Source organism: Gopherus flavomarginatus, chromosome 2 (genome assembly GCF_025201925.1).
Source record: "Gopherus flavomarginatus isolate rGopFla2 chromosome 2, rGopFla2.mat.asm, whole genome shotgun sequence".
NCBI classification, from domain to species: Eukaryota; Metazoa; Chordata; order Testudines; family Testudinidae; genus Gopherus; species Gopherus flavomarginatus.
The window spans coordinates 275,192,369-275,217,072 of NC_066618.1; the positions used below are offsets into that span (position 1 = coordinate 275,192,369).

Consider the following 24,704-nt stretch of genomic DNA (forward strand, 5'->3'; position numbering starts at 1 on the left):
TTTTGGCAGCGCCGCCTCTTGATGACATCACTTGTCGGCGGCAAGTGACGTCATCGAGAGGCGTCGCCACCGAAACGCTGCAGAAATTCAGCGGCGACACCTCTCGATGACACCACTTGCCGCCGACAAGCGACATCATTGAGAGGCATCGCTGCCAAAATGACACAGAAATTCAGTGGTATTTTGGTGGGTGCTCCACCACCGCCACAGTCCTTCGTCTGGCGCCTGCCAGACGAAAAGGTTGGGGACCACTGCCCTAAGATGACAATGACAGCACTTGGTGTAGAGCACCATCCATGTGGGTAGCAGTATGAGGCACTCTATTAAGGAGTACATGATGTGGCTCCCAACCCAGTGCCCCTGGCTGGAATCCTGGAGCAGGGCAAGCCCAAGACCCCGGTCCCCAGCAGGAGCTCGTGGGCCTGCTTAAAATGGCTTGCAGGCCAGATCCAGCCTACGGGCTGTAGTTTAACCACCTCTGGTCGAGCCCCAAGTTTTTCATAGTGTCTATAAACTTAAAACTCCTGTGCCTGAATTAGAGAGTCCAAGAAGGAGCATTCAGAGACCTATTTATACACATACTTAAGTCCATCCCTATTCAGGACAACACTTAGGCATCTTGAAAAATGGAGAGGGTTCAGAGAACAGCCATGAGACTGGTTAAAGGATTAGAAAACGTGCTTTACAGTGATAGACTCAAAAAGCTCAATCTATTTATCTTAACAAAGAAGGTTAAGGGGTGACTTGATTAGTGTATAAGTAACTACGTGAGGGAGAAATATTTGATAAAGGGCTCCAGTCTAGCAGAGAAAAGCATAAACTGATTCAATGGCTGGAAGTTGACTGGAAATAAGGCATATATTTTTAATGGTATGGGTAATTAGTCATTGGAACAGTTTACCCAGGATTGTGGTGGATTCTCCATCACTGGCAATTTTAAAATTAAGATTGGACATTTTTCTAAAAGATCTGCTCTAAGAAGTATTGTGGGGAAGTTCTATGGTCTGGGTTATACAGGAGGTCAGAGCAGACAATCAAAATGACCTTGGAATCTATGAATCTTGACTTAAAGCACATGCTTAACCTTCGCTGATATGAATGGGATTTAAGCATACACTTAACTTTAAGTATATGGTTGAGTCATCCAGAGTAGGGATATTTTTCTGAATCAGGACCCAAATTAGCTCAACCAGTGTCTTTAACTTGACAATTTTTAAAGATCACTCTTGAACTTGATTGTTTTGGGGCATATGTGGGATAATTTGTCTCTCCCACCCCACATAAATTTCCTTCTAATCTTGAATAGCTAGTTGATGCATGGGGTTTTTAATATTTTCAATATTATCCTGCATTTTATTAGAAAGCTGGGGAAAATGAATCTACAGTTGTGTTGATGTAAAAATATTACTAGGAATTTAAATTAATTTTATTTTTCATTGTCAATATCAACATTTTAAAGTTTTATGGAGAGTTCCAGTGAGGTATTTACTTGTGTGCAATATGAATGTACCAAACTCTTCAAACTTTATACATAATGTAAGAGAAGCCAGATAGAATCCACTGAGTGCTACAGACATTGTGCCAAATTTGATCTGATCTACACTGGAGATTAATTTAGTTCAGTGAAGTTACGCTTGTAAATCAGCAGTAACTGAGATCAGAATTTAGCCCACTGTGTTTAAATATTCTAATGCTTCATTCCCCATCACTTTTCATTATGATAATTAGTACCTCAATGAAATATTATCTGCAAACCCACTCTGTCCCCCACACATAAGAATGGTCATACTGGGTGAGATCAAAGGTCCATCTAGCCCAGTATCCAGTCTTCCAACAGTGGCCAATGCCAGGTGCCCCAGAGGGAATGAACAGAACATGTAATCATCAAGTGATCCATCCCCTGTCACTCATTCCCAGCTTCTGGCAAACAGAGGCTAGGGACACCAGCCCTGCCCATCCTGGCTAATTGACATTAAGGGACCTATCCTCCATGAATTTATCTAGTTCTTTTTTGAATCCTGTTATAGTCTTGGCCTTCACAACATCCTCTGTCAAGGAGTTCCACAGATTGACTGTGCATTGTATGAAAAAGAACTTCCTTTTGTTTGTTTTAAACCTGCTGCCTATTTCATGTGGTGACCCTTAGTTCTCGTGTTATGACAAGGAGTAAATAACACTTCCTTATTTACTTTCTCCACACCAGTCATGATTTTATAGACCTCTCTCATATCCCCCCCTCTTTTTCCAAGCTGAAAAGTCTCAGTCTTATTAATTTCTCCTCATATGGAAGCCACTCCATACCCCTAATAATTTTGTTGCCCTTTTATGAACCTTTTCCAATTCCAATATATTTTTTGAGATGGGGTGACCACATCTGCACACAGTATTCAAGATGTGGGCATACCATGAATTTAAATAGAGGCAATATGATATTTTCTGTCTTATTATCGATCCTTTTCTTAATGATTCCCAATATTCTGTTTGCTTTTTTGACTGTCACTGCACATTGAGTGGATGTTTTCAGAGAACTATCCACAATGACTCCAAGATCTTTCTTGAGTGGTAACAGCTAACTTAGACGCCATCATTTTATATGTATAGTTGGAATCATGTTTTCCAGTGTGCATTACTCTGCACTTATCAACATGAAATTTCATCTGCCATTTTGTTGCCCAGTCACTTGGTTTTATGAGATCCTTTTGCAGATCTTCACAGTCTGCTTGGGACTTAACTACCTTCCGTAGTTTTGGATCATCTGCAAATTTGGCACCTCAATGTTTACCTGTTTTTCCAGATCATTTATGAATGTTGAAAAGGACTGGTCCCAGTACAACCCCCCTGGGGACACAACAATTTACCTGTCTTCAGTCTGAAAACTGACCATTTATTCCTACCCTTTGTTTCCTATCTTTTAACCATTTACCGATCCATGAGAGGACCTTCCCTCTTATCCCATGACAGTTTACTTTGCTTAAGAGCCTTTGATGAGAGACCTTGTCAAAGGCTTTCTGAAAAACTAGGAACACTATATCCACTGGATCCCTCTTGTTCACATGGTGGTTGACCCCTTCAAAGAATTCTAGTAGATTGGTGAGGCATGATTGCCCTTTACAAAAACCATATTGACAAATTCCCCAACAAATTATGTTCATCTATGTCTCTTACACTTTTATTCTTTACTATAGTTTCAACCAGTTTGCCTGATACTGAAGTCAGGTTTACTGGCCTGCAATTGCTGGGATCACCTTGGGAGCCCTTTTTAAAAATTAGCATCACATTAGCTATCCTCCAGTCGTTTGGTACAGAAGCTGATTTAAATGATAGGTTATAAACTACAGTTACTAGGTCTGCAATTTCACATTTGGGTTCCTTCAGAACTCTTAGATGAATATCATCTGGTCTGGTGACTTACTACTGTTTAGTTTATCAATTTGTTCCAAAACCTCCTCTAACGGCACCTCAATCTGCCACAGTTCCTCAGATTTGTCACCTAAAAAGAATGTCTCAGGCGTAGGAGTCTCCCTCATATCCTCAACCGTGAAGACTGATGCAAAGACTTCATTTAGTTTCTCCGCAATGGCCTTATCCTTGAGAGCTCCTTTAGCATCTTGATCATCCAATGGCCCCACTGGTTGTTTATCAGGCTTCCTGCTTCTGATGTACTTAAAATTTTTGCTATTACTTTTTGAGTCTTTGTCTAGCTGTTCTTCAAATTCTTTTTTGCCTTCCTTATTATATTTTTACACTTCATTTGCCAGAGTTTATGCTCCTTTCTATTTTCCTCACTAGGATTTAACTTCCTCTTTAAAGGATACCTTTTTGTCTCTCACTGCTTCTCTTACTTTGTTTAGCCATGGTGGCACTTTTTTGGTTCTCTTAGTATGCTTTTTAATTTGGGGTATACATTTAAGTTGAGCCTGTATTATGGTGTCTTAAAGTTTCCATGCAGCTTGCGGGGATTTCACTTTTGGCACCTGTACTTTTTAATTTCAATCTTACTAACTTCCTCATTTTTGTGTAGTCCCCCTTTCTGAAATTAAGTGCTACAGTGTTTGGCTGCTGTGGGGGTTTCCCCGTCACAGGATGTAAAATTTAATAATATTATGTTCACTATTACCAAGCGGTCCAGCTATATTCATCCCTTGGACAAGATCCTGTTCTGCACTTAGGACTAAATCAAGAATTGCCTCTCGTTTTGTGGGTTCCAGAACTAGCTGCTCCAAGAAGCAGTCATTTAGGGTGTCAAACTTTATCTCTGCATCCTGTGCTGAGGTAACAAGTACCCAGTCAATATGGGGATAGTTGAAATCCCCCATTATTATTGATTTTTTTTTAATTTTTATAACCTCTCTAATCTCCCTGAGCATTTCAGTCACTATCACCATCCTGGTCAGGTGGTCAGTAATATATTCCTACTGCTATATTCTTATTATTCGAGCATGGAGTTACTATCCATAGAGATTCTATGGTACAGTTTGATTCATTTAAAATTTTTACTTCATTTGATTCTACACTTTCACATACAGTGCCACTCCCCCCCAGCATGAGCTGTTCTGTCTTTCTGATATATTTTGTACCCTGGTATTACTGTATCCCATTGATTATCCTCAATTCCACCAATTTTCTGTGATGCCTCTTATATCAATATCCTCATTTAATACGAGGCACTCTAGTTTACCCATCTTATTATTTCGACTTCTAGCATTTATATATAAGCACTTTAAAAACTAGTCACTTTTTAGCTGTCTGCCTTTTCATGATGTAATGTAATACAACAAAAATACATTGTTTTCCTCCATAAATTGTGGATTTACAGGAGCTTGTCCTCTCGCCAAATCTTTCCATTAGTGCTTTCATTCTGCATCAGCAACTTTTAAACTGTTGCTTTTTGAAAAATGAAATGTAGCACACTCCCTCTTACAAATTTAGAGACCCCAAAAGAATCATAGGTCTGGAAGGGACCTTGAGAGGTCAGCTAGTCCAGTCCTCTGCACTCATGGCAGGACTAAGTATTCTCTACACCATCCCTGACAGGTGTTTTTTGCCTAGCCTGCTTGGTGGAATCTCCATCACTGAAGATTTTTAAATTTCCATGAGCAAATTTTCCAGTGCTTAACAACCCTCACAATTAGGAAGTTTTTCCTAATGTCCAACCTAAACCGCCCTTGCTGCAATTTAAGCCCATTGCTTCTTGTCCTATCCTCAGAAGTTAAGGAGAACATTTTTTCTTCCTCCTCCTTGTAACAACCTTTTATGTGGTTAACCCTCCTGCTGTGATAAAAGATAACCGTTATGCTCTTCTTGATACAGGAGAGAAGAAATCACCCCCAACAGTTAAGGAGGTGAAGCCTCGTACCCCTAAGGCTGGGAGGTCTGCTGCCACCACTGATAAGAAACGTAGGGTAGTGGTGGTTGGAGACTCTCTGCTGAGGGGGACGGAGACACCCATCTGTCGCCCTGACCGTTCATCCCGGGAGGTATGCTGCCTGCCAGGGGCCCGTATCCGAGATGTTACAGAGGCATTGTCGAGGATTATCCGGCCTTCTGACTACTACCCCATGCTACTCATCCATGTGGGCACAAATGATACTGCGAGGTGTGACAATGAGCAGATCAGGAGTGACTACAGGGCTCTGGGAGTACGGGTTAAGGAGTTTGGAGCGCAGGTGGTATTCTCTTCGATTCTTCCTGTTGAAGGTAGGGGTCCGGGCAGAGACAGATGCATCGTGGAGGTGAATGCCTGGCTGCGAAGATGGTGTCGCCAGGAGGGATTTGGCTTCCTTGACCACGGATGCTATTCAAGGAAGGACTGCTAGGAACAGATGGCGTTCACCTTTCGAAGAGGGGAAAGGCCTTATTTGCGCACAGACTGGCTAACCTAGTAAGGAGGGCTTTAAACTAGGTTCGATGGGGACAGGTGAGCAAAGCCCACAGGTAAGTGGGGAACAAGACCTGGGAGATGGGTTGGAAACAGGAGGGAGAACGGGCTATAATGGCAGAGAGGAAGGAGGGTCAGGGCAAAGCTGGGAGGCAAGATCAAACCAGTATCTTAGATGCCTATATACAAATGCAAGAAGTATGGGTAATAAGCAGGAAGAACTGGAAGTGCTAATAAATAAATACAACTATGACATTATTGGCATTACTGAAACTTGGTGGGATAATACACACGACTGGAATGTTGGTGTGGATGAGTATAGTTTGCTCAGGAAGGATAGACAGGGGAAGAAGGGAGGAGGTGTTGCCTTATATATTAAAAATGTACACATTGGACTGAGGTGGAGATGGACATAGGAGACGGAAGTGTGGAGAGTCTCTGGGTTAGGCTGAAAGGGGTAAAAAACACGGGTGATGTCGTGCTGAGAGTCTACTACAGGCCACCTAATCAGGTGGAAGAGGTGGATGAGGCTTTTTTCAAACAACTAACAAAATCATCCAAAGCCCAAGATTTGGTGGTGATGGGGGACTTCAACTATCCAGATATATGTTGGGAAAATAACACCGCGGGGCACAGACTATCTAATAAGTTCCTGGACTGCATTGCAGACAACTTTTTATTTCAGAAAGTTGAAAAAGCTACTGGGGGGAAGCTGTTCTAGACTTGATTTTAACAAATAGGGAGGAACTTGTCGAGAATTTGAAAGTAGAAGGAAGCTTGGGTGAAAGTGATCATGAAATCATAGAATTTGCAATTCTAAGGAAGGGTAGAAGGGAGTACAGCAGAATAGAGACAATGGATTTCAGGAAGGCGGATTTTGGTAAGCTCAGAGAGCTGATAGGTAAGGTCCCATGGGAATTAAGATTGAGGGGGAAAACAACTGAGGAAAGTTGGCAGTTTTTCAAAGGGACACTATTAAGGGCCCAAAAGCAAGTTATTCCGATGGTTAGGAAAGATAGAAAATGTGGCAAAAGACCACCTTGGCTTAACCACGAGATCTTGCGTAACCTACAAAATAAAAAGGCGTCATATAAAAAATGGAAACTAGGTCAGATTACAAAGGATGAATATAGGCAAATAACACAGGAATGCAGAGGCAAGATTAGAAAAGCAAAGGCACAAAATGAACTCAAACTAGCTATGGGAATAAAGGGAAACAAGAAGACTTTTTATCAATACATTAGAAGCAAGAGGAAGACCAAGGACAGGGTAGGCCCACTGCTCAATGAGGAGGGGGAAACAGTAACGGGAGACGTGGAAATGGCAGAGATGCTTAATGACTTCTTTGTTTCAGTCTTCACTGAGAAGTCTGAAGGAATGTCTAGCATAGTGAATGCTTACGGGAAGAGGGTAGGTTTAGAAGAGAAAATAAAAAAAGAGCAAGTAAAAAATCACTTAGAAAAGTTAGATGCCTGCAAGTCACCAGGGCCTGATGAAATGCATCCTAGAATACTCAAGGAGTTAATAGAAGAGGTATCTGAGCCTCTAGCTATTATCTTTGGGAAATCATGGGAGACGGGGGAGATTCCAGAAGACTGGAAGGGGGCAAATATAGTGCCCATCTATAAAAAGGGAAATAAAAACAACCCAGGAAACTACAGACCAGTTAGTTTAACTTCTGTGCCAGGGAAGATAATGGAGCAGGTAATCAAAGAAATCATTTGCAAACATTTGGAAGGTGGTAAGGTGATAGGGAATAGCCAGCATGGATTTGTAAAGAACAAATTGTGTCAAACTAATCTGATAGCGTTCTTTGATAGGATAACGAGCCTTGTGGATAAGGGAGAAGCGATGGATGTGATATACCTAGACTTTAGTAAGGCATTTGATACGGTCTCGCATGATATTCTTATAGATAAACTAGGAAAGTACAATTTAGATGGGGCTACTATAAGGTGGGTGCATAACTGGCTGGATAACCGTACTCAGAGAGTAGTTGTTAATGGCTCCCAATCCTGCTGGAAAGGTATAACAAGTGGGGTTCCGCAGGGGTCTGTTTTGGGACCGGTTCTGTTCAATATCTTCATCAACGATTTAGATGTTGGCATAGAAAGTACGCTTATTAAGTTTGCAGACGATACCAAACTGGGAGGGATTGCAACTGCTTTGGAGGACAGGGTCAAAATTCAAAATGATCTGGACAAATTGGAGAAATGGTCTGAGGTAAACAGGATGAAGTTCAATAAAGATAAATGCAAAGTGCTCTACCTAGGAAGGAACAATCAGTTTCACACATACAGAATGGGAAGAGACTGTCTAGGAACGAGTATGGCAGAAAGAGATCTAGGGTTCATAGTAGACCACAAGCTTAATACGAGTCAACAGTGTGATACTGTTGCAAAAAAAGCAAACGTGATTCTGGGATGCATTAACAGGTGTGTTGTAAACAAGACACGAGAAGTCATTCTTCCGCTTTACTCTGCCCTGGTTAGGCCTCAACTGGAGTATTGTTTCCAGTTCTGGGCACCGCATTTCAAGAAAGATGTAGAGAAATTGGAGAGGGTCCAGAGAAGAGCGACAAGAATGATTAAAGGTCTTGAGAACATTACCTATGAAGGAAGGCTGAAGGAATTGAGTTTGTTTAGTTTGGAAAAGAGAAGACTGAGAGGGGACATGATAGCAGTTTTCAGATATCTAAAAGGGTGTCATCAGGAGGAGGGAGAAAACTTGTTCACCTTAGCCTCCAATGATAGAACAAGAAGCAATGGGCTTAAACTGCAGCAAGGGAGATTTAGGTTGGACATTAGGAAAAAGTTCCTAACTGTCAGGGTAGTTAAACACTGGAATAGATTGCCTAGGGAAGTTGTGGAATCTCCATCTCTGGAGATATTTAAGAGTAGGTTAGATAAATGTCTATTAGGGATGGTCTAGACAATATTTGGTCCTGCCATGAGGGCAGGGGACTGGACTCGATGACCTCTCGAGGTCCCTTCCAGTCCTAAAGTCTATGAGTCTATGAATCTATGTACTTGAAAACTTATCATGACCTCTCTGTCTTCTCTTCTCCAGACTAAACAAACACAATTTTTTAAAATCTTTCCTCATAGGTCATGTTTTCTAGACCTGTGATCATTTTTGTTGCTCTTCTCTGGACTTTATCCAATTTGTCCATATCTTTCCTGAAATGTGGTGCCCAGAACTGGACACAATATTCAATTGAGGCCTAATAAGCAGAGATGATGCTTTTTATTATTTTTGGATAAATATAAAAAGTAATAATTTTAAGAGTTTTGGAGAAAAGAAATGAAAAATAATCAAAGCATAGACTGACTCCTGCAAAAAAAAATTAGAGGACAGGGCGATGATGCTGGTAAACCAAGTCAGATCAGGGCAACGGGCTAGTTCATTTGTGTTAGTATAGATCAAAAGTGATTTAGATGTAAGAGTATAATCAGGTCAATTTATCTGCTATTAGGATAGATCAAAGTAACAATGTATATATTCATATGTTTAAACTTCATGAAAACTAATGGGTCATTACCTCTGGTGTTCTCACGTTTCTATTCCTATTGTACCAGCAAACATTTTCACTTGTGTGTAACCCTGTAACTAAATTACCCATCAAAGAAATCTTGTGAAATGCTAATGAAGGACTTAAGAACTTTTAACAGAAAATGCTAATTTGAAAGCAAGTGGCCATTTTGTGTGATGATGGAGGTCAAGAACTCGGACTGCATTCCTCACTATCTTTCATCAAAGAAAAAAACCAATGTGAGTACAGATACTGTCATCTGGCTTTCTGTGTAAAGGAGCTGTAAATATGGATTCAAGAAATGATCCATCATCTATGGACTGTTTGGATTCTAATAGAGCAGAATAACTGAATGAGAAGATAGAGATCCCCAGAGTTATTCTGGGTAGCCCTGAGGGACTTTTGGGAAACTGGCAGTTTTGATTACACCACTGCCACTATTTGGAGTTACAAACTGTGATATACCTGCTACTATATTTCACCTGCTTTAACCTCTCATTAACTCATTTCTTTTTCTTAGCTAATATACCTGTAGTTAGTTTACTATAGAATTGGCTTCCAGTGTTGTCTTTGGTATAAGATTTGGAGTATCAATTGATCTGGGGTAAGTGGTTAGTCCTTTGGGACTGAGAGCAACCTAATGTGGTGTGATTTTAGTTTTTAATAACCTTTTATCACAAAATTCAGTTTGTCTGGATAGTAAGATAGGCTGGAGAGGCTAAGGGAACTGGCTGTGACTCCATGGTAAGACTGGTAGAGTGACGCAAGAGTTCACATTTGTTACTGACTTAGTAAATTCTAATTATAGAACATACCACCACTTTGGGGTGTCTGCCCTGTTTTTTTGACGATCTGCCCTGAGATAGTCACTCGCAGTGGTGAGCTGCTCCAAACAGTGCGACAAGAGCTATGGGGGAGGAAGACAGTTAAGACTCCTCCAAATTCTTCCACTGGGATGAGAGAGAAAGTGTGTCTGGGGCGGGGGTGTCCCTCCAGTGGTATGATGTCAGGGACACAACCTGGCCCTATACCAGGTACTAAATGGCTCTTTAGACTAGCAGAGAAAATCTGCAGCATAACAAGAACCAATGGCTGGAAGCTGAAGCCAGACAAATTCAAATTAGAAATGTAGGCACAGCTTTTTAACAGTGAGAGTGATTTACCTGCAGAAAACAACTGAAGAAAGGGTGGATACTCTGTCTTTGTCTTCAGATCAAGACTAGATGCCTTTCTGGAAGATTCTCTATAGCCAAACACAGCACAGGACTCAATACAGTCAGGGGTAGGGTGTGTGTGTGTGAAATTCTATGGCCTGTGATATACAGGAGGTCAGAATGATTGATCTAATAGTCCAACTGTTCCACAACTTTTTGCCTGCATGATCCTATTTTGAGACACACTGTTTCCTGTGATCCCAGACAGCAACGTAAGCAGCACAGTGGGCAAGCAATCCAAGGGATTCATACTTTAAGTGTGCTATTTAATGCTCTTTAATGTGACATTGGCTCTGGGGGTGTTGTGACACAGCTTCGTGGAGTCCAGTGGCATGGTGGATATTGCACATCTAATCTCTGATGTGACATCAACTGTAGATAAATACCGATGGACACAAGTGCACTGAATCCAGCTTCACACAAATATGTGCTTGTGAATGGCACCATCAGTTTCAGGGCATGTGTTGAGAGTGCAGGATATCCATTTTTTATATTGAACCGGAACTCCAGGAGAGAAAGTTGGGTGCACATTCCTCAGAAGAATCAATAGCAGGAAATTTTCATGAGCTATTCTGATGCCATGCATTTACCAGCAGCTGAAATCAACTTGCACTGAAAGGGGTTTCACACTCAATCATACTTTGTCATATCCAATTGGCGTGGGGGGAAGGGGCGGATGCAAAATGTTCCTCCAGCCAGCTGAGATGCTCAACTATCACCTGTATGGGAGGCTGAATAATTTCACTGTCAGCCAGGAACTTGCAAAACTTCAGGAAGGATTCATCATTTGTCTTCAATAAATTATTTTTCCAGAAAACAATTTTCTTCCTGAATCCGGTTATTCAGTAACTCAGCTGAAGGACATAAGTGTTCTTTCCTTGCAGACTTGTGTTCAATTCATTCAGTTTCCCAAATGTGTGTGTGATATAGGCAAGACAACACATCTTTCTAGGGTCGCATAGAAAATCAATGTATTCACTCTTTGTAGTTCACTGTATAAGTACACAGCTTAACTCTCAGTTCAAAAAATTGTCCAGTGCTTTTCCTCTTGAAAGCCAAGAAGCTTCAGTGTGGAACAACACATCATGAATCAGACAGTTTCTTCACATGGATTTACAAACTGACATATGCAAGGAGGCTGAGTCTTAATGTAGTTCACAATAAATGAAACATGCTGCAAACTTCACCTAGCTCGGGACTTAGAGCTTTAAATGCCACTTGTTCTGTGTGTGAATCATGCAGTGCTTCCATGAAAACAGACTGAGCAACTTGCTTTACCAAGACATGAAGACTTGCTTTGTGGCCTGCCATAGATCAAGATTCATCTGTGCAAAAGCCCCACAATGTGATAACATGGTATCTTTGTCTTTCATCTAGTACATCAAACATTCCTTGTGCTTGCTCACGTCTGGGAAGAGGGAGACAGAACTGAATTTTTGGGGAATTGCACCTTTCCTTGTGTATTTCAAAAAAGCCAAGAAATATGCATCACTACCCTCAGTGCTCAGATCAACTTGAAGAGCAAAAGCATCCATATATTTTGACACTCCACCAGTATATTTTCCTGATCTGTGCTATCACGTCAGTCCTTTTCTTCACTGTGTTGGAGAGTGGTATGCTTGTGTGGCTAGGTTTCTCCACACAATGTGTTCACCATATTGATTGCAGCTGGCAAAATCAAAGTCTCACCAGTTGTATGAGGCTTCTTGGCATGTGTGGTGGGGTACCTCACATGAAATGAAGCCTTTTGAGCTTGGTCAGAGATGGACATGGCTCTCTTGAAGTGCAATTATTGACATAAAAGTTTTCTTTTCTGCTGCTGGAAAAATGATCTTGGTTTTCCTGTGTGTTCCTTGTGAAAGGGTTTCCAAGTGTTGAAGTGTATTAGGCTTCATGCTTTTGCTAGATAACACCATGTGACATAGGCATTGTGATTTTTCTTCATTCTTGACCAAAACATTGGGGAAGCCATAATCAAAGAAAGCCTTGTCATATTTGAGCACGTTTCTTGGATGAGTTGTTCATTCATAACTGCATCACTAGATTCACTGCTGGAGTCTGAAGCAGATACTCTGCATAAAAAGAGTCCATTGTGCCTCTTCTCACAAATCAGAAAGCAGAATTCACAGTGAAGCAAGTGAGGCCAGGACTTAGGAATGCCCTGTGTGGGGACATTAGGGCAGCACAGAAACAGCAACTTAATATGATTCTTTATCCTTGAGTGCCAAAAGGGTACTCAGCATGGCATAAAAGAAGATATGGGTCCTGCCTTAAGGAGGTTACAAGCCACTGCTGATTCCTATCTCAGAAGAGGCTAGCAAAGACTCCTACCAGCTGAAGCAAAGAGGATGCTTTGAGGCTGCTGCCCACAGATAAGGAACTTCTGCTTTCAAGTGCCTCAGATGGCTGCTTGTACACCCAGATTGTACAAATGGCCACTCTGGTGTCTGCACAGCTGCCTCTGCATAGCCAAAATGTCCGCATCTGCTCCACCAACACCACACTGGGAGGCTGCCATTTTGATCTACAAAATGGCAGCCTCCATACAATGTGACCTTGCACACACTGTATGTGCCAGGTCATACTGTGCAGATGCTGGCCATTTGTAGATCAAAATGGCAGCCTCCTGGTATGGCATTTATGCAACTGGTCCAGACACATGCGGGGGCAGTTACCATCACCTCATAGGCCAAATCTGGCCCATCGGACCTGCAGCCCTATCTGCTGATGGTGTGACCCTAGTTAGGCTCGAAACCCAGAGTCTGGGAACCTATGCAATAGTCCCTTCTGGCTTTAAACTCTATACATCTATAGTATTGCATTAGAAATTAAGGCTGTGTATATACATTCACTTTTTTCTGCAAAAACATTCATATGGATTTTAGTTTTAAACTATTTATTAAAATTGTTCAGTGGCAAACTTTACACAGATTCTGCCACATGTACATGTTGCATGGTACCACACTCCTTGTAGTCCCACTGGGCCCAGTCCTCAGTGTGTATCAGTGTACTTCCTTTGAAATCAATGGAGCTGTGCTACTTATACCAGCTGAGGATCTGGCACCTTAAGCTGAAAGTAAAGGGGGCCTAAGTCCATGTTTAAAGATTGCAGAATCTGGATTTCAGCTCACAAGCACTATCAGAGGGTTTCTAAATGACTGCACTAAACCTGCCATCAGTTCTAGAATGGTGTCATTTTCATTAGTCTCTGGTCTTTTTGGCCTTACATTTATTGAAACTAAAGAATTGCAGTGGGAGTGCATGGGAATCTCCCACAGGGCAAGTGAAGATGCCCAAGACCATGAGAGGTGAGATGAGCAGACAGGAAAGTATTATCCAGTCTAAACTCTGTTCACCTTTATTTCACCTTAAAATGCATTGACACTTTCCCATGACATGTCTGTCTAGCCAGTCAGTATCATTCTGAAGGGAAGTCAATGCATAGAAAATGATTTTTTGACAAATGATTGTAAAGACAATGTTAACCACAGAATTGCACACATAACATACTGCAACATAGTAATTGCAAAAAGGTCAGATTACTAGTTTACAATATAATAAAATGCCTAAGTGCATTTCTTATTATTAATTAGTAGTAGTAGTATTGAGGAAGCACCTAGAGGCCCCAGTCAGGGATCAGGCCCACTGTGCTAGACATGGCACACACATGTAACAAGAAGATAGACCTTGTCCCAAAGATCTAAGATTTTAAACATGTTTACTATACAAGGCATGCATTTTGTAAGCCCTCTCTAAAGAGAAAATTTCCTGAAATTGCTGTTAACGTCTCAATTTCTTTGAGGATCAATTTGTAAATTGTATATTAATATTCAAGATTAATTGTTGGTAACTAATAAATAAGGAATTGGACCAATTACACAACTGCAAATAATCACTAACCAGTGTATGTGTTGACTTGGTGAATGATTATTCATATTAAAAGCAGTTACTTAACTGTGCGCATATATTTTCTGACGCAAATATAGAAAGCTTGCTCATTAGTGACTAACTTGTTCTCAGCTTTTAACACAGAGCCTTTAGATAATCCAATGCACTTTCAGCAACAATGTACCCAAACTGGAGGAGCTCGTTAATAATAGTTCAAAGGCTCTTACCAGTTCTTTTTTAAGTGAAGCCAAAGCACTTTCAATGTCTAAGCTCTGTCGACTTTGTCCATCTTCTGCTTGGTAATAACTGCAGGAAGAAACTTCTGTTGTATGTTGGCTATTAAATGTGGCAGATTTGGAAGAAAAATCTTTAAGCTGTGTTAAAATGAGTTCCATTTTTCTAACTTTAAATTCAGCTGAAAAGGATACAGCTTTGTCAAGGTTAACTAAGTTTTGTACAGGGATTTGGATGGGCTGGAATGAAAATCCTTGGAAGCTTGCAATGAATTGAATGTTAACACTGATGTAATAAAATAGCCAATAGGAAAGTGTACCATTATTTGTAACCTGGTTTCTCCCTCTCTGCTTTTGTGATGTGATCACCAATGAAATGTGGGGGTGGATCATCAAACAGACATTGACTTTGTTTGTTAACACCAAGCCCAATTCTATGCTCATTGAAAACAACTCTGGTGAATTTGAAGTTGATTAGAACTTGCTCTATTATCACTGAATTTACAAGAAATACATAACCCAAATACGCAGCGAAGTATTTGCACAGTTTTCCCTTTAAGTGCTATTAAGAGGAAAATAAAGATGACAAGATTTCCTAGACACAAAGGAAAAAAATAATTTCCAAACTAACCATGCGTGTTTATGATGCTGAGAAACACAATCTAGCTATGTTGTCTCTGAAAGTGACTTGTACCTGAAGAAGGCATAAAATTCCCATCATGCATGTGGACAATTGTGAAATACTACACCTTGGGTGCTCTGGAGATGGGGAAAGGAATTGCTTCCTGACATCAGCCAGTGGTGCTTCCTGAAGTATGATGATTGACACCCCTTGTAATTATTATCCTATCTAGTATAACCGCAGATTCTGTTCTTACATGAAGTGTAGTTGTAGCTGTGTCAGTCCCAGGATATTAGACAGATAAGGTGAGTGAGGTAATATCTTTTATTGGACCAGCTTCTGTTGGCTCAAAAGCTCTCACTATAGCAGATTGTTGACTCACCAGTGCAGCACCCCCTGCTGGTTACCCCGGGAATTAGCTCTTGTCCGGCCCAGAGCACCCTCTGCTGGCTGGTGTCTCATCTGCCTTAGGTCTGGTGTCCCTCCCAGACCCCAGTGCCCTTCATATCTTGGGGTGCTGCCCTACCACAGTACCCTCATACTCTGGGTCTCCCCTCCAGGGGAATCGCCATCCCTCTAAGCCCACCTGCCTCAGTGGCTACTGCCAGTCATCATCATCTGGCCCCTTTTCTCTGAGGCACACTGCAGTCTGTAATGGCCACTCAACATTGGCAAGGGGTAGGACCTGCTGCCTTTGCCTACCCCTGGGCTGCCTCTCTGCAGCCCCACTATGTTTTGGGGCCTTTAACGAGGCCTGCAGCCTGGGGGTTTACCAGGCTGGAGCTCCCAAGCTCCCTTTTCCTTTCTCCAGCACTGCTCCGCTTCAGGTACCTTACTCCCAGACAGCTAGCCCTTCCCACTCCAGGGCTAGAGTGAGACTCCTTCTGCTCCTGGCCCCCAGCCTTCTTATCAGGGCCAGCTGAGCCCTGATTGATCTGGCCACACCTGTGGTCAGCTACTCCCTCAGCTGCTTTCACTCCTTATCTCAGCTGCAGCCCTCTCCAGGGCTGCTTTTAACCCCTTTTCTGTGGGAGTGGGCAGCTGCCCCACTACACTCACCCACAGAAGTTGGTCCAATAAAAGATTCTGTTCTTATTTAGAGATTAGATGGGAGTGAATCTGAAGTAACTGTACTGGGCTATTCTGGGTAATGGAGTTGCTCTGGATCTACCTCAGTCTATAAGCAGAATATGACCCTCATGTTCTAATCTCATTTTGAACCTATGTAAGCCACTTTACCTCACTAGCTCGGCTCCATGAGCTGTACATGGTAATAACACTATTTACAAGGAAGGATTTCCTTTTGTTCACTCTAAACTAGTTGCCTCTAGCTTCATTGACTTTGACTCTTTCATATAAGGAAAACTGAGTGTGCCCCACTCAATACCATTTTTAATCATATCTCCCAGAGGCGCTGACTTTCTAATGTGCTGGGGGGTGCTCGACCCACTGGGAAGGGGGCAGAGGAAGGAGCTGGTCAGCGGGGCTGCCTGTGGGTGCCGAGCACTGTTATTTCTTTTCTGGGGTGCTCCAGCCCCAGACCACCCACAGAGTCAGCACCTATGATGTCTCCTCTTACTCTTCTTATTTACACGTAAAATAATCCTAGGGCCAGATTCTCAGCCACACTCCACTTGCACTGCTCTAGCAGTGCAAAAGGACGGTAAAGCAAATTTAACCAGACTTTTGAGGATTCCCAAGGTTGAGGGGCAAGGGCAGGGTGGCATGTCTGAAAAAGAATTCCCCAGGTGGTGTAGAGACAGGATAACTGATGGCATACCATCCCTCTTGTCTGGATCTCTGCTGTACTCCAGCGATTCACCCTCTTGGGACCATGTGCAATCAGACACAATTTAGAACACCCCCTGTCTGAACCTTTTCCCTGCTATTATTACAAATAGCTCTGAAGATTTCAATAACAGTGATTAGGAAAAAAAATATTTGTCTGCCAGGAAGACACTGAAATTACACGATTAGCCCACCAGGGGATGCTGTGGCACCAGAAGAGAGGCAGCCAGTTCACCGTTAGAGCAGCCAGCCACAGAGAGGGAGGGGGCAGAGGCTGCCTTCTTCACAGCACCCTGCCCCTGAGGCTAGAGGAGGAGGCATGGGATACAGGGAGGATGGACAGGGCGGGGCACACGAGACTGCTGGAGGTGGGGGTCACATACTATGTATTACATACACATTTCAAATTTCAGAGTGGTAGCTGTGTTAGTCTAAATCAGCAAAAACAATGAAGAGTCCTTGTGGCACTTTAGAGACTAACAAATTTATTTGGGCATAAGCTTTTGTGGGCTAAAAACCACCTCATTGGATGCATGAAGTGAAAAATACAGGAGCAGGTTTAAATACTTGAAAGGATGGTTGCTTTACAAAGTGTAAGGTCAGTCTAACGAGATAAATCAATTAACAGCAGGATATCAAGGGAGGAAAAATAACTTTTGAAGTGGTAAGAGAGTGGTCCGTTACAGATAGTTGACAAGAAGGTATGAGTAACATTAGGGAGAAATTAGTATTCGGGAAATTAAGTTTAGGTTTTGTAATGCCCAACCACTCCCAGTCTTTATTCAGGCCTAATCTGATGGTACCCAGTTTGCAAACTGATTCCAGTTCTTCAGCTTCATGTTGGAGTCTGTTTTTGAAGGATTTTTGTTGAAGAATTGCCACTTTTAGGTCTGTTATTGAGTGACCAGAGAGACTGAAGTGTTCTCCTACTGGTTTTTGAATATATGATTCGTGATGTCAGATTTGTGTCCATTTATTCTTTTGTGTAGAGATTGTCTGGTGTGGCCAATGTACATGGAAGAGGGGCATTAGGACCTACCCACATCAGCCACACCATCCGGGGCTTGTTCACTTGCACATCTATTAATGTGATATATGCCATCATGTGCCAGCAATATATATTACAAAATGGCTACATTTTCTGTTCTGGTTATTTATGTTACGGTTGTACTTTGTGAGATATTTCAGTAGTATTTTAATCCCCTTGCCACTTTGGCCTCAGTCACCCTCCCCTGCTTCCACCAGGCTTCTGGCACCCTTGGGTAGTACCCAGTGTGTGCAAGGGCAGCAGAACTGAGTTTCATATGAATAATGTAAAGGTCTTCAGAGTAGATAAGAAATTATTTTTGGGAGGTGTGTAGGGGGGAGAAAGCAACATCTAAACAATGTTAAAATCCCATAAAGAATGAAACTTTAGTACTGTGTCAAGCCTTTTCCCCACTCTAGCATCCATTAGAATGCTAAAGAAGGATTTGAGGCTACTGAAATTCTGGGACTGGTTCTGAACCCCCAATGCTAGTCCTTAGATAAGGACCTGGCCGTTCAGAGTATAGGAACCAAAGCACCGATCAAAGACTCTGCTGTCTGCTTTGCTGACAGTGAACTGATTCTGCCAGCCCAAATAACATGTATTTCACTTAATGTCTTCATTCTCACTTTACTGTTCTCATTCAGTGAGTAGACAGCTGAAATACTGCCAATGAAGGAAAACATATTTTATGATAAATAGTCCTACACCATGAAAAATGAGATTAGAGGGATGCCTAAACTAATTTCAGGTTATTACGATCTTCATCTTGAACTAATTCTCAGTAGCTTTACTTCAGGTTTATGGACAGAAATGTAGAGCCAGTGCATTTTATCATCAGTATTATACAGTCTCACTTTTTACTGAAGCTTTGCAATGTTCTCTTTAATTTCCAGGAGAATGAATTTCATCTTTTATAACATTCAAAGACAAGTATACTGTCTTTATGATGAATGATGTCACCCTGATCCAAGTAATAAAAAAGAATGTACTAATGCCAATAAATACATTGACGGTATCATTCATTCTTCTGATTTTTATTTTATTTTATTTTGTTCAGTAGAAGCAGAATGCAACCTTGAGGTTTTAATTGGTTAGCACTTCCAAAAACAGTACAGTGACTCTTTAAATCTTGATCTTGTCATAGGCTGGGGAAAACTGCACAAATAAATATTTGAATACACCAAAATAACACAGCCTTGATCTATGGGTCAGTCATCAACTAAATTTGGTTTAAAGATTTATTCAAACTCTTTGGGAAATGGTAGAACTGTGCATGCTGGAAGTAACAGTGCAATACAATATGTTTTACATTATGTCTTTTGAAGCAGAAAAGTGCTTTGCAGTGAAGTATAATTCTGCATTTGGACATTGGTACAAAAACGTGGGTCTGCTCCCATTGAAGTCAATGGGTCTGATTCGGCTCTTACACGGGATTAAATGAGAATTATCGCCATTGAAGTCAAAAGGATGAAAAGAATGTGATAGCAGCATTAGGCCCAATAATGAGGCTGTTCTCTGGGGCTTCAGTGGGAGCAGCACTGGTATGTCTGCTTGGAGGGTGACTTCACATTAAGAGCATAATCTTGTCTTTCAGTCTCATTTTTCTTGGGGTTTTTTTTCCATAGTAATTTGATCTACAAACCATTCCAAAAAGTATCAGTGTTTTGAAACTAGAAAAATAGAGGTTCCCCAGATCCATTTTAAATCTCAGTTCCAAAACCACCACACTCAAATAACACTGTGACTTCAAAAGAGCAAATTCAGTTCTACACTTCTAACCAAGGTCTGAATCACCACCCCAACAAACAGAATGCTAAAATATACTGCGTGAATAGAGGGGTGGTTCTCTTTTTGTTCATCAAAATATTTATCATGATAAAATGGCTGGAAAATGAAGTGGAAAATGCCTTTGATAAAAAAATCATTGTACAGACACATGTAGTATTATTGCACATTTCCTTTAAAACATAGGCAGGTGCTGCCATCTTGTGTTGCAAATAAAACTGGAGGCAGAGGGCCTGCTGGAAGCTTCCCACTATTACAGGCTACACACTCTCTGGTTATGTCCCTGAGATCTACAACCCAAATGTGAATCAATGGAATTGGCTGTGTGTTTACTGCTTTGAACAGCAAGTACTTTACCAAGACAATAATAGTATTGTCTGGTTTACGAAATGATGTTTGTGAAGCCCTTTGATGGCATAAACTAATTATTAAGGAGTAAATAATGTATAGTATTCTTTTGATTTATTCCCTGCACTACTCTTTCTTTGTTTCCTCAATCTTTAGAAACAAGCATTTATTCTCTTGGTAGCCAAAGCTATTGTCTAATTGTAATTGTCTAATTACAGATTCTTTTTTTTTCTCCATAAGCATATTTGTATTTTCCCTTGAGCTGTGATAAATAGAACTCTCCCTCAAAAAATGATGCAAGTGTAAGCTAATACATTGCAGAGAATCAGACCTCCTTGGTTTGAGTCCTGGCTCTGCTGCTTGCTTGCTGTGTAACCTTGGGAAAGTTATTGAATTCTCTGGGCAACCTGTATGCTGCTGTAAAATCATGCATATGTCAGAAGGGTGTGATATAAGGTTTGACTAATTAGAATCAAAGTAAGGTTTCTAGGTTGTGATTTTTCCAATGAACCTTTGGGGAGTTAATCACCAAACTCTGCCCTCCTAAATTTCAATGGGAGTTGGGCGTCTTACACCCTTAGGCGTCTGTGGAAACCCCTACCCAAGAGTTCTGAGCAGCTCTGTAAGGAGGGATGCTGCCTAGATAGCAATGCCTGAATGCATTGTGCTTCCCAATCCATTAGCTGAAATGTGCTCACTAGAGACCCTTGCTATAGTAGTAGGGGAGCTCCTAGCACCCACCTCCAGGCTTTGTTTTGAAAGAGGATGGGATAACGGCCATGCACCTGCTCCACCAAGACATGCCTTCTCTAGGCCAGCAGCACTTGCAGAGTGGTCCTCCTCTTCAGTCCGCAGTGGGCACAGATAGACAAATTATGGCTGCCTACTTGAATCACAGAATCATAGGCCTAGAAGGGACTGCTAGGGTCATCTAGTCTAGTGGTTCTCAAACTACGGCCGCTGCTCTTTCAGGGAAAGCCCCTGGCGGGCCGAGCTGGTTTGTTTACCTGTCGCGTCTGCAGGTGTCATAAATAGATAAGTAAGGGTTAATAGAACAGGAGTACTTCCTGTCTCTTTTGCCTGTAAAGGGTTAACAAGTTCAGTAAGCCTGGCTGTCACCTGACCAGAGAACCAATCAGGGGACAGGATACTTTCAAAACTTGAGGGAGGGAAGTCTGTGTGTGCTGTTAGATTTTGGTTGTTGTTCTCTCTGGGTTCTGAGAGTAACCAGATGTGCAACCAGGTTTCTCTCCAATCGCTCTGATACAGTCTCTTATATGTCCAGAATAGTAAGTACTAGGTAGATAAAGCGAGTTAGGCTTATGTTTGTTTTCTTTATTTGCAAATGTGTATTTGGCTGGGAGGAGTTCAAATGTGTATTTGGCTGGAAGGATTTTAATTTGTACTTGTATACTTAGGCTGGGAGGGTATTCCCAGTGTCTATAGCTGAAAGACCCTGTACCTATTTCATTTTAAATTTACAAAGATAATTTTTACTGTTTTTTCTTTCTTTAATTAAAAGCTTTTCTTGTTTAAGAACCTGATTGTTTTTTTATTCTGGTGAGACCCCAGGGGACTGGGTCTGGATCCACCAGTGAATCCGTGGGGAGAAAAGAGGGAAGGGGAGAGAAAGGTTAATTTTCTCTCTGTGTTAGGATTACTTTCCTCTCAGGGAGAATCTGGGAGGGGGAGAGAGAAGGAAGGGGGAAGGTGCATTTTCCTCTTTGTTTTAAGATTCAAGGAGTTTGAATCACAGTGATCTTCCAGGGTAACCCAGGGAGGGGAAGCCAGGGAGAGGCAACGGTAAGGGAAAGGGTTTACTCTCCTTGTGTTAAGATCCAGAGGGTCTGGGTCTTGGGGGTCACCAGGCAAGGTTTTGGGGGCACCAGAGTGTACCAGGCACTGGAATTCCTGGTTGGTGGCAGCGCTACAAGTACTAAGCTGGTAATTGTGCTTAGAGGAATTCATGCTGGTACCCCATCTTTTGGACGCTAAGGTTCAGAGTGGGGAAATATACCATGACAGCAGGTTTGACTGATTGCGGCTCCCACTGGCTGTGGTTTGCTGCTCCAGGCCAATGGGGGCTGCAGGAAGGGCGGCCAGCACGTCTCTCAGCCCGCGCCTCTTCCTGCAGCCCCCATTGGCCTGGAGCGGCGAACCGCAGCCAATGGGAGCCACAATCGGCTGAAACTGCAGATGCAGCAGGTAAACAAACTTGTCCAGCCCACCAGGGGCTTTCCCTGAACAAGCGGCAGCCCTAGTTGGAGAACCACTGATCTAGTCTACCCCCCCGCCAAGATGCACAATTTTTTGTGTCTAAAGCATCCCAGGCAGCCTCCTTTTGAAAACCTCCAGTGAAAAAGCTTCCATGAGTCCCTTGCATACACTGGCTTCTCACAATACCCAGAATGCTATACAGCCCTTAGTGTATGTTTAACCACTTTCAGATCTCCCTGGTGCCCTCAGCCAAGGGGCCAGCCATAACTGCACTTGTTGAGCTCCCATGAGCACAAGGAGTACGGCTAGTGGCACCCAGTGAAATGGGGTGGGCTGAACGTGAGCCAGCGGCTCTGCCCCTTTGACAGCTTGCTGCCACAATTTAGCCCTTTGATTATAAATTTTCTTGTGCGAGTGTAACCTATTGGTGAGTGTGTGTTATAGGTTCCCCTTAGGGCTAATCAGCAGAGGGTATAAACTGTGATAGCCCCTAGTTACAGAGGCTAGGCTCTTTAGATCAAGCTGATACAGATCATGCTTTTAGCTATGGAGTGTTGCTGCTTCAATCCCTGAGGTCAGGCATCACAGAGGAATTTTATTTTCCTACCTTTCTGCAAAGTATCAGGCAAACTACTACCTATTATAGAAATAATATATGCTACTGGTTGGCTTGAGAATTCAAAATATAATAACAATGCATAATGAATGGAAATAATGTAAATGTATACTAAGAAATATTAAATTACCATTATCAGTCGATGCCACATATTTATCAGAGTGGGGTCCTGTTTTAAATATAGATGGTTATATCTCAAATCCCACTGTCTGATAACTGCTGGCAAATGCTGACGTTTATTAATAGCAGCTACTATACCTAGCGATGGCAAAGACCACATAGGTGGCCTTTCTTCAAGTCTCTGGAAACACAAAGCTAATTAGGCTAATGGCAGTTAGGGCTTGTCTACATCACAAAGTTGCAGCGCTGGTGAGGGGGTTACAGCGCTGCAACTTAGGAGGTGTACACATCTGCAGGGCATCACCAGCGCTGCAACTCCCTGTTTGCAGCGCTGGCCGTACTCCCGTTTTGTCTCGGGTGTAGAGGATCCAGCGCTGGTGATCCAGCGCTGGTAATCAAGTGTAGACACTTACCAGCGCTTTTCTTGACCTCCGTGGAATAAGCAGGTATCCCAGCATACCTGAGGAAGCCTCTCTGGTAATCAAGCAGGTCTCCTTCCCCGGTTTGCTCTCGCGTTCCCCGAACCCCCGAGCAAGCAGGTCTCCTTCCCCGCGGTTTGCAGGGGGTTCGGGGAACGCGAGAGCAAACCGCGGGGAAGCAGGTCTCCTTCCCCGGTTTGCTCTCGCGTTCCCCGAACCCCCGTGCAAGCAGGTCTCCTTCCCTGCGGTTTGCTCTCGCGTTCCCCGAACCCCCCTTGAAGCCGCCCAACAGCGCTGCAGTGTGGCCACATCTAACACCGCTTGCAGCGCTGGTTGCTGTAAGTGTGGCCACTCTGCAGCGCTGGCCCTATACAGCTGTACTAATACAGCTGTAACAACCAGCGCTGCAAAATTGTAGATGTAGACATACCCTTAGTCTTGTCAAAACATGACAATGCCACAGCTGTGAACATCCACAAGACAGTCAGTTTGCTTGGCTAATATCTGGTGTCTAAAACAAGTTAACAGCTGCCTGCTTCTTGTATGTAGTCATCCTATTAACTACCCGAGAATGCTTAGTCTCCACATCCACAGCCTGAGTCTGCAAAAGGAAGCTCCTGGCAGTTTTTATGATAATGGCAATAAGTTTAAGATATATTTATTTTTGAGGGGGTGGGGGAATTCCAGTGTTGGAAAAATAGTCTAAGGTCACAAAGAGCTATAAACAGTTTGTTGAATGTTCCTGAAATCTGTATGACTGCTGCTGCATAGGAATATGTTGTGAAGAGACTAAAGAACTTAATAAAGAAAGGGTGGGGTGGGGTGGAGGTGAAAATTTAGAGGGAGATTACACTTTCCTTGCCTGCTCTAAAATAGAAACATGCCTCTTACAAGTAAGGAAAGGAAATGATTTGCAAACTACACAGAAAAGAACAGAGTGCAGTCATAAACTTGTCTGAAGTTCAGGGATGAGTGGAAAGCTTTGGACATGTTAGTGGAGACTCGGACATCTTT

At 42.3% G+C, this 24,704-nt stretch overlaps 1 protein-coding gene across 1 annotated transcript in view; it reads left to right on the forward strand.

Moving 5' to 3' along the window:
* The first annotated feature begins 5,718 nt into the window (after positions 1–5,718).
* Positions 5,719–24,704, forward strand: part of LOC127045326 (uncharacterized) — a 201,384-nt gene continuing 182,398 nt past the window's right edge. The window contains exon 1 of the mRNA XM_050941348.1: positions 5,719–5,732. The gene's annotated coding sequence lies outside the window, so the exon portion shown is untranslated. The remainder of the gene's footprint in view (positions 5,733–24,704) is intronic.